A 10,166-nucleotide genomic window follows, 5' to 3' on the forward strand; every position below is an offset into this window, starting at 1 on the left:
AAGTCATCTCTTAAAGGCAGCATCCTCTCCTGAATTTTCAATTATTTAAACATATGTACAAGGCTTAGAAATTGGTATCAAAAATTGTATTACACTCAAAATATGAAGCTGGCATTTTTATGTTCTGCAACAGCCTCTTCTTAATTTAGCCTGTCAGAGTCAGTTTATCTTCTCGGTTCTTCATAAAAGTCAAACCATTAATTTCCTCAACTGTCAGTGTACATATCACTTTCAGGATAAATCTATCAAATAAAACCTGACATCTCCCAGGCTGTGGCATCATTAGATGATGATGAATGTTAAAAACGTCCATTCATCTTAAACACTCCCCTTTCTAATTCAATAATTGGATCAAAGATAGAGGATGTTGTGTTAATAATGGACAGTGCAGTGTTTTCCAGGTGGCTCCTGAGATAAGGGAGCCAAAGCACCCCCAAACCATTCCAGCATTGGCCTAATGCCTCAGCAAGGGTGACCCCAGTGTTTTAATCAAGTGTATTTAGTACAGTGTATTAATACACTGTATTAAAGCTTAAAGCTTCATATTAGATTCCCACTGTTCCACTGCTCACACACACACACACACACAAAATAAGCCCTTCGTAATCGGGCTCCTCCTACCTAGTCTTGCAGCCTCTTTTAACCTCTCTCCCTCCACCCACTTCTCTCCCTTTCTTTCTCCCTCCTTCCCCTCTCTCTGTTTCCCCGACTCCAGCCTCGTGGGCTTGTCTGCAACCCACTCTTTCCTTCAGTCCGTCTTTGCACTTTCTCTGCATGGAACGCTCACTCCCCCATCCTCACTCAGCTTCTCCTCTCCGACCTTCAGACTTCTGATTACAGGTCGCTTCCTCAGGGTCTCTTGCCCTAAATCTCCACAGTGATGTTATGTTATCAAGTACCTCTCTGGCATTACTGCAGTTTTCATCACTTATTTTCTTGATTATCTGCTTAGTGTCTATTTGCTCTCATTCAACAGTAGACTTCCTGAGAACAGGGAAATGTTCTGGCTTTTCACAGTTTTATCACCTTAGTCCAGGACACGCAGGGCCCAATTTGCACAGAGGTGTTCGATAAATATCTGTTAAATTGCAGTGGGATTGTTCCTTCATACGTAATGTGTTTTATTTTGTTTGGGCCATTTTTAATATTTCCTCTATTTTTGCTTTTTGGCAATTTGACTGTCATTTGCTTGGGTATAATTTTCTTTGTGTTCAGCCTGCTTGTGGGTTTTTTTTGTTTTGTTTTGTTTTGTTTTTTGAGCTGCTCCAATCTTTAGGGTAATATTTTTCATCAAATTTGGAAACTTTTGGAGCATTATTTCTTCAAATATCTCTTTTCTTCCTGCAACTCCAATTATACACATTTTAAACTGTTGTCTAACATACCAGTCTCTCTTTCACTTTTTTCCCCAGACTTTTTTCTCTAAACTTCAGTTTAACTAGATTCTATTGTTGTTTTTTTTTTTTTCCTTGTACTGTGTCCAATCTGTTCTTCAGGGCACTGTTTGCCCTTTGAAATCTCTGCTCAGCTCACAGATCCCCAATAGCTGTTCTCAGCCAGAACTTACAGAGCCTTACCCTTTGCATGTGTGTCTTAATATTTGATCAAAGACTTAAGAGGACTCCTACGCCGATTTCTGGAATTCCTTCTTTGCATAGATCCTTCCTTTTGGGTACTCTGCGCTGTAAAATTCCAGCTGCCTCGACATCCCCAAACTGGGATCTCTGCCTCCCCAACTCAGTGAGATCGTTGAGCTCTATTCATGCTCTAATTCCCAACACTATGTTCTAGAAAGTTCATCGACCCAGAAAGCCAGGGCTACCAGGGGACTCACTTCATGCATTTCTCTTCTCTCAGGAATCAAAATTTTGCTCTGCCTTTTTATCTAATGTCTGAAAGTCATCGTTTCATGATTTTTTTTTTTTTTTTTGGTAATATAGTTGTTTACTACAAAAAGACTAATCTAGTGCCAACTACTCTGGTTACCCCATCTCATTTAAAATCAAATCCAATTGCCTGCCCTGGTTTATAAAACCCTGTATCCTCCGGCCCCTGCCTGCTTCTCTGACTCCATCAAGCACCGCTCCCCTCTTCACCCACCTGTGTGTTCTATACTGGCCTCCTTCCCACCTTCAGACACGCCAGCTTCTTTTTACCTCGGGGTCTTCGCATTGCTATCTTTTCTGTCCAAGATGCTCTACCCTCTGAGCTTCATGTGATAGTTTCTTGTTTATCATTCAAAGTTTGCACCTAGTCACTGCCAGAGCAACTTGTTTTAATTATTTACAGAATGCATATCACCTTCTGATTTTTATTTCTTTCTTGGCTTATTTTCTGTCTTCCTTCATCAGAGCAAAGCATCCATGAGGGCAGGAACCTTTTCTGTCTTTTTAACTGCTATATTTTCAATGCTGGAACTGAGCCTAGCACATGAGAGACACTTGATAAATATCTGTTAGGTGAATGGAGAAATGAATAAAACCCATTCTTCTTTGTTGCTTCATACTTTTCTTCCAAATTACCACAAACTTTAGTGGACGTAGTCAATCTCATATAACATGTGGATGATAAAGAAAATGATAGTAATTCCTGATCTTCGTTGTTACTATGTGCTAGACACTGAACTAAGAGCTTTATATTCACCATCTCACTTAATCTTACAACTCTCTGAGGTATCTGCTATTATTATCAGCCTTGTAGATAAAGAAACAGAGGCACAGAGAAGTCCAGTGCATTTCTTAGTGTCTTACATCTAATTATCTTACCCAGTTCCCAGAGTTTATCATCCTACCCGATTTCCCAGAGCTGCCCTTGTCCAGGCTCTGAGCTTTATTTCCACATGACTGGAGCTGGGTTTATATTGCCTTTGAGATATGCCCAGGTCATGCTAGTCTCTAGCACTGAAACATCATGTACCACATCTGTTGCCCGTTACTCTTCCTTGCCAGAAAAAAAAAAAAAAAGTCCATATTGTGTGCTATTGTATCCAACCCTCATGTTTCTGCTGTAGCATAAATATGCTTAACCAGCTGTTGCTAACGCTTTGTAATGCTTGTGACAACTCTACTGAGAACTGTCTCTTAATGGAGCAGATGGTGTGAAATCGAGCAGGCAAGTGGAAACAGAGTGAAAGAGCCCGGGGAAGGGAGGGAGAGGCTGGCCGATACCACTCCTTTTTTTGTTTTTCCTAAAGATTTGAATCTAAGACAGGTCATAGTCAAGTCTCCATGCTTACGCCCCAAAGGCAATGTAAGATCTGGGATGCAGGATTAAAGGAAAGACGTTTGGGGAGTAGGAGAATCGTTCAAAAGATTTCACAGAAGTGACTGACAAAATCGCCAAATGAATATGTTTCCTCAAAAAGCAAATGGGAGCGGAGAACAACAGAAGGCACTGAATAGAGTTAAGGATTAAAGGGATAAATTGGAAGAGTAATAATCTTCCCAGGGAGAGTAAATGACTTATCCAACGCCAGTGTTCCTAATAACAACTTTGACAACTCGACAAGAGATGGTTTTGGGTAACAGAAAAGAAAACATTCAGAGTCAAACAGACTGGGATTCAAACCCCCGACCCACTGCGCACAGCTCTGAGACCCCAGGCAAGTTCCTCACTGTCTTGGATTTGAATTATCCTTTGGATAATAGGATTCTATCGTAGATATGAAAGAGGGAGTTTCTGGAGAGAGGACGGTTACCTGGGGAACAACAGTTACAACAAAGCCAACAAGAAGGTACTCCCCCAAACCCCAAACACAAGCAGGCGAAGACAACCTCCATCACTCACAAACCCTGCAGGATCTTAGGAAGTTAGTGGGGGTTCCAGGGGGAGGAGGGAGAGAAGGAAGCATCAGGGTCTTCGGTAGACTTGAGAACAGGAGAAAGCTGCTGAAGAAGCAAAGGCGTTCATTGACTAGAAAGCACAGCAAGGCACCTGAGAACTGCAGCTGCCATCGTGGACCCCAGGAGTGGGCGAGGGTAAGGACCTGTGGTGGGAAATCCTGCAGGGCTTGGAGCAGTGAGGCCTCTCTTTTTCTCCTCCTCTGGCAGAATATTTAGAGTGTTAGGGAACCTAACTGCCAAAGGCTAGAGGAAATGCATGCTGCAAGCACCATTCTACATCTAAACTCATACCAAAGATTTGGGTGTTTATGAGATCAGGGAGGAAAAACATTAATTTCCTTTAAGATTAACTCTTCAGTCCCCAGCCACAGCACTCACTATCCAGGCTGGAAATGGCTCGGATTCCATGAATGTTGTATGAGCTTGCGGAGCCGTCTGCCTTGCCTTTGAACAAGATTTATGAGCTCCTGTAACATTGGCTACCGCCAATTCATGGCCATCCTTGCTGGCAGCTTTGAGCTGGCTCACTCCCGAAGGAAGAAAAATTAGGACGTTAAAAAATTTACCTGATGTGAGCACTTGCTTGTGTCTCCTTGTTTGGTGGACAAACCAGGTAGGTTTGAAGACAAATTATGTTAAATAATTTTCATGTGCAAGGTTAGTTACTTCCACCAGAAAGCAGGATGTCTTGGGCACGAGTGTCCCCTGGCTCATTTTTGGCATAAGCTCCATAATAAGGGGACGGACTGCTGTTTTAGTTAGGGCGTTTGGGAAAGCCTCGCTGGAGGGGACATTCTGGCAAACGCCCGAAGGAGACGGAGGAGTGAGCCCTGGGAAAAGAACTGCGGGCGTGGAGATTCCCAGTGCCTTAAGGGAACAGCAAGGTGGTCACCGTGCTGAGACCGAAGACTGGAGAGGTCAGGGGGTGCCGGACAGTGCAGGGTCTGGTAGGGCACTGTGAGGACTTAGGCTGTTACTGTAGATGGTTGCTACCCCGTTCGAAGGGCGTCGAGCAGAGGAACGATGTGATCTGGATGATGTTTGCAATGGACCGCTCTCGCCACTGTGTGAGTGAGCGTTCCTCACTAGACCGGGGACGGCAAGAGTGGAAGTGGGAAAGGCGGTTAAAACACTCCTGCAGCTGTCACGAAGTGAGACGAGGGCAGCCGGAGTCCAGTGGCAGCGGCGAAGCGGGTGGTAAAGGGCCGGATTCTGGACACATTTTCCAGGCAGAGCCAGGAGGACTTGTTGATGTATATTAGGTGTGGCGATTAAAAAGAGGATTCAAGGGTGACTCCAATGTTGTTTTGGTCCTAAATAACTGGAAGGATGGAGTTGCTATCAGCTGAGATGAAAAAGGCTGTGGCTGAAGAGTGTTATAGGTAGAATCGTGTCTCCTTGAACCCCAGTTCATAGGTCGAAATCCTAACTCCTGGCACCTCAGAATGTGACTTTATTCAGAAATAAGATCGTTGCGGGTGGAATTAGTTGAGATGCGTCCACATCCAATATGACGACTATCCTCTTTAAGAGGGGAAATTTGGACGCAGACCTGCACAGGGAGAACGTTATGTGAAGATGAGGTGCGGCCAAGGTTGCCGGCCGCCCCTGGGGGCGACGGGAGGCCTGGAGCAGCTCTCAGAAGGAGCCAGCCCTGAGGACGCCCTGTGTTCAGACTTCCTGCCTCCAGAACTGTGAGGCGACCCGTTTATGCTCTCTAGGCCTTGCAGTTTGTGGTGCTTTGCTGCAGAGACCCAGGAAACTAATATAGAGGTGTTTAGAGGATCAGCTTGGTTTGAGCCCCATTAGATAAGAGATGTCTGTTGAGCCTCCAAGGGTAGGTTCAAGTAGGCGGCTGAACACTGAAGTCTGAGGTTCAGCAGATGTCCAGACTAGAGACTTTTTTTTTTTTTTTGAGGATTGTTAAAATCAGATTATTAAAGAACTTCTAGTTAACCTTATAGTTAAGGAAAACAGAGGCCCCCAGAGATGAAGACTACACCGCTGGTTAGTATCTGAGACTGGACCAGAACCCATTTGTCTTCACTTCCTACATCGATGCTCTTCCCAGAGCCTCCTGCTCCACGGACTTTTTTGATGCCTTTGGAATCAGCATCTCCTCTTTCAAACTATGCAGGGACAATGTCCCTTCCTGCAGAGTTTGCCATCAATCCTAACATGGAGGTACCTGGGCTCCACTGAAGCCTGGGTGACTCTAAGCTGGGAATTTCCCACTTCTGACATTAGGATGTCTTTCATCAATAAGACCGAGAAATCTCTAAGAGAAACGTCTTCCAAGTGCCTGGAGCTTTTGGGTAGGCGTCAGGACAGAGGGCAGCTTTTGCCATGTAGAACTTGTTCTCTGTCTTCAGATTTGAGACTTTTCCAGTGATAGCCTCTCAAACATGCTCATGGATCTCATTAGAAATATGGATTTTTTTTGTTATCATGAGTTAAAGCCAAAACATAGCTTCAAAAATTGCTTGGCCAAGTACATTTAACAATACCTAAAATCTCTCATGTATTAAAAATTCATCAATTTTCTCCATAACTGCTTACAATAAATATTGATTATCTAACTTCAAAAATGGCCATGTACATAGGAGAATATTCATGTGTGTCCCGTTGATTGTCCCGACAGGGCCAAATGAAGCAGGTGAGCCAATTTAACACCACCGATTTCCAGTTTTGCGCAGACTGAATAAAAGCGTCATGGAAGTGAATAATCTTACTACCATTATTATTAATATTTAGCTCACATGCAGCTCCTTCCATCTACTAAGCACTTCTTGAACATTAACAAATTTATTCGCTAACACTCAGGGGAGGCATTTTTGTAATGGAAATGAGAGACCAAGAGAGAGATAAATGGATGCCTAGGGCTAAGGAACCAGTCAGAGCCGTGGCTCAAAGCCGGATAACTTCTGGCGAGTCCTGGTCCCCACTGGATTTCCTACCTCCTTAAATATCGGAGAAATATTGAAAGTCTGGGAGGCAAGGCAAACTTCCCAATCCTAGTTCTATAAGGTACCTGTTCTCCATATTAAGAACTGCATAATCAAAGCTACTATATTTAGAACCCCTACTATGTGCCAAACATTGCTAAGCACGAGGGATAGTAAAAGAAAAGAGACTCTGCCTGCAAGAAGCTGAGAGGTTAGTGGGGAGGAGGGAGATGAGAATAACCAGACAGCCGCAGTGAGGTGAGGGCCACATCCGAGATGAGCAGAGGGAGGCACGGCCTCGCAGAGGAGGAGCACGCGGCACATCCCCACCACCTTCCCCGCGGTGATGCTCGAGTCGAGCCCCACAGGGCGCATGAGAATAAGGGTGGGTGATCTGAGCAGGGAGACGGCCATGTAGAGAAATGGGAAAACATGGGAAAGGTGGTCTGGAAGATCGCGGTATCCTCCGGATGTCGCAAATATGTGCTCTGGCCTGACGATGAGTGAAGGAGCTGCCTGTTTAAGAGGAAGATAATGTGATGCTGGAAAGTCATCGCAGGGGCTTCGTGTGCCATCGTAGCAGGTTTATTTTCCAAAGATAGCTCCAGAAATGTCCCCTATCTCACTTGTTTCTCTATCCTGTGACCTTGCCTACCCTTTCTAATCCAGAGTTAGGTTACGTCCTCATCCCTTGCATCTGGATGGGCTCACGACTGCCTTGACGAATGGTGTACAGTGGAAGGATGCTATGTGATTTTCGAGGCTAGGTTGGTGAAGGTAATGCTACTTCTGCCTTGTCCACTGGGACATTCGTTTTCCGAGTGCTGAACCACCAGCTAAGAAGTCCATCTGGCCTGAGGCCACCATATTAGTTGTCAGGCTACATGAAGGCCACATGTAATTGCTGGTCAGGCCGAAGTCCCAGCTGACAGGTCCCTGCCCCTAGACATATGAGTAAAAACACTTCCGGATCATTCTAGTCCCCAGCTGTCGAGTCACTCCTAGCTCTTGAGTCTTCTCAGCGGAGACCCCAGGGCCTTTGGAGCAGAGACAAGCTATCCTGTCCAAATTCTGACTCATGAAATTCCATGAGCATAATAAAACTGTTGCACTTTGGGGGGTGGTTTGTAATGGAGCAGTAGCGACTAGACCAGCCATGCTGCAGATTTTTTACTTTACTCTCAGGCACTGGAGAACCACTGAAGGATTTCAAGGGGGAGGGTTCTGTCATCAGGTTTTGTGTCGAGTGGCAAGACCAGGGGGATTCTGAGTGAAATGAAAAGACCAGCTGAGTAGTGGTTTCTGTATCTCAGGCCTATGAATCGGTCTCGTTAGGCGAATCTGAATTGTCACCTCTGTCTCTCACTGTTGGTTGATTTTGCCAGTCACACTCATCTCCCTCCAGTTCAGCGGTCCCCAGCCTTTTTGGCACCAGGAATCGGTGCTCCTATGAGAATCTAATGCCTGATGATCTGAGGTGGAGCTGAGGTGGTGATGCTGGCTCTGCAAATACAGGTGAAGCTTAAATCATTCACACACCTGCTGCTCACCTCCTGCTATGAGGCCTGATGCCTACAGGCCACGGACTGGTACCGGTCCACGGCCAGGGGTTTGGGGACCCCCGCTCTAGTTCAGTGATTCTCATTTGTGGCTGCACATTGGAATCAACTGGGGACCATGAAAGAATATCTCGTCTCCTGCCATCACCCCCCCCCCCCCATCTATTAAATCAGGTCTGTGGAGAAGTGGCCTCTGGCACTGGTAGTTTGAAAATGTCCCCAGGTGATTGTTCTGTGCAGCCAAGGTTGAGAACCGCTTAGTGGGCAGCTCGCTGACCACGCAGCCTGAGCTCGGGAAAAGTGGCTCGTGCTATAAATCTGAACTCAGCTGAGGACTAAAACTGTAAAATTCGTTATACTCTCTCACCTTGGTAGAAAAAGAAGTTTCTAGACACTAGATGCTTGTTACTGGAACAGAACCAAAGAAAAAATGACAGGCTTGAGGCTACATTATGAAAAAGATATAAGGTCTTGGGGTGGGGAGAATTTATGAAAAAAAGAAATGCCGAGGTTCTCTTAATGCAAGGTTTGTTTACTTCGAGTAGAGAGTTCCTTTCTCTAAAACAGAGCTTCCCGGCACGGTTTGATGGAGCATCTCTTCCAACAAACTATTTTCTTTTGCTCTGACATTGGTCCAAGCCAAAATGGATTTGTGTCATGGTGCGTATGTAGGAAACTGGATAAAGGAATGAGAAAACCTCCCCTTGTGCGCATGTGTGCAGGGGTCGGGGGACATGCACGCGCTGGTCCAGAATCTTAACAAGCAGCGGAACGGGCAGGATGCTCTGAAAAGGGACTGAACAGAGGAGAATGAAGTCATGAAGGCTTGGTGAGCTTGAGGTGGCCACTTGCCCTCTCCAAGCCCCAATTTCCTCATCTTTCTAAAAAGGTAGGATGATCCTGAGGTCTCTCCCCCAGCTTGAAACCAATTCTACAGTTAGGTACCAGAAACCTCTACATTTTGCTTTGTGATGGTCATGCTGCCCCAGACTAGCTGTAAGTCCTGTACAGTAGCTCATTCCTCTGTGTATTAACCATGTGTTTCTGATGGTTTGACGTCTGGGGCCTTGATGACCCTGGAGGGACTGCCCCTCTCAGAGCCAGCTAATTCCTAGAGACAACAAAGAACTCACCTGCCAGCATGCCTTTCATATACAAACCAACCAATACAAGGCCCCCACCCCAAATACCTCCTTTTTCCAGCTCTCACACTCGGGACAACTATCCACCAGCCCTAATTCACCCCAGGGCCAGGTCCCAGACACTCAGGGACAAGGCCTATGTGCCAGCGCCTCCCGAAATCATTCAGACTAACTCATCCTCAGGCTGCGAGTGCCCCGCCTCGCCCATTCCTTCCCGCAGAAACCACAGCAAAGGCTCCCTCCCACATTTCCCCCTCACCCCTCTGCCTCCTGACTGACCTGGTGCCACCCCGTGTGCCCCTTCCTCTGCCGCTCTGTGAGCTCCACAAGGTATCTTTCCAATGGCATTTGGCTCCTGGTCTGTTGGCCTCATCACACCATGATAATAATAAAGCCTACATTTGAAAACACTCTGCCCAGAGCATCCTCATCTGTAAGTCACTGATGAGAATGGCAGGCTCCCTCTCACCGTTTCTGAGAGCAGCCGCGGATCACGGTGACGCAAAATGCAGCCCCCCAAAGCACACGTGCTCGGAACTTGCAGTGACGCCTCCACAAATACATAAAAGCATCTTCGAAGTTGGAATGTTGGGACCAGGCACCCGTTCTCTTTCCCTGGCCCTTAGATCTATGCAGATGACCAAGGGAAAATGTCCACGGTTTCACAGCTAATTGGAA

This window comes from Rousettus aegyptiacus, unplaced genomic scaffold, assembly GCF_014176215.1.
Source record: "Rousettus aegyptiacus isolate mRouAeg1 unplaced genomic scaffold, mRouAeg1.p scaffold_m13_p_13, whole genome shotgun sequence".
Taxonomy (NCBI): Eukaryota; Metazoa; Chordata; class Mammalia; order Chiroptera; family Pteropodidae; genus Rousettus; species Rousettus aegyptiacus.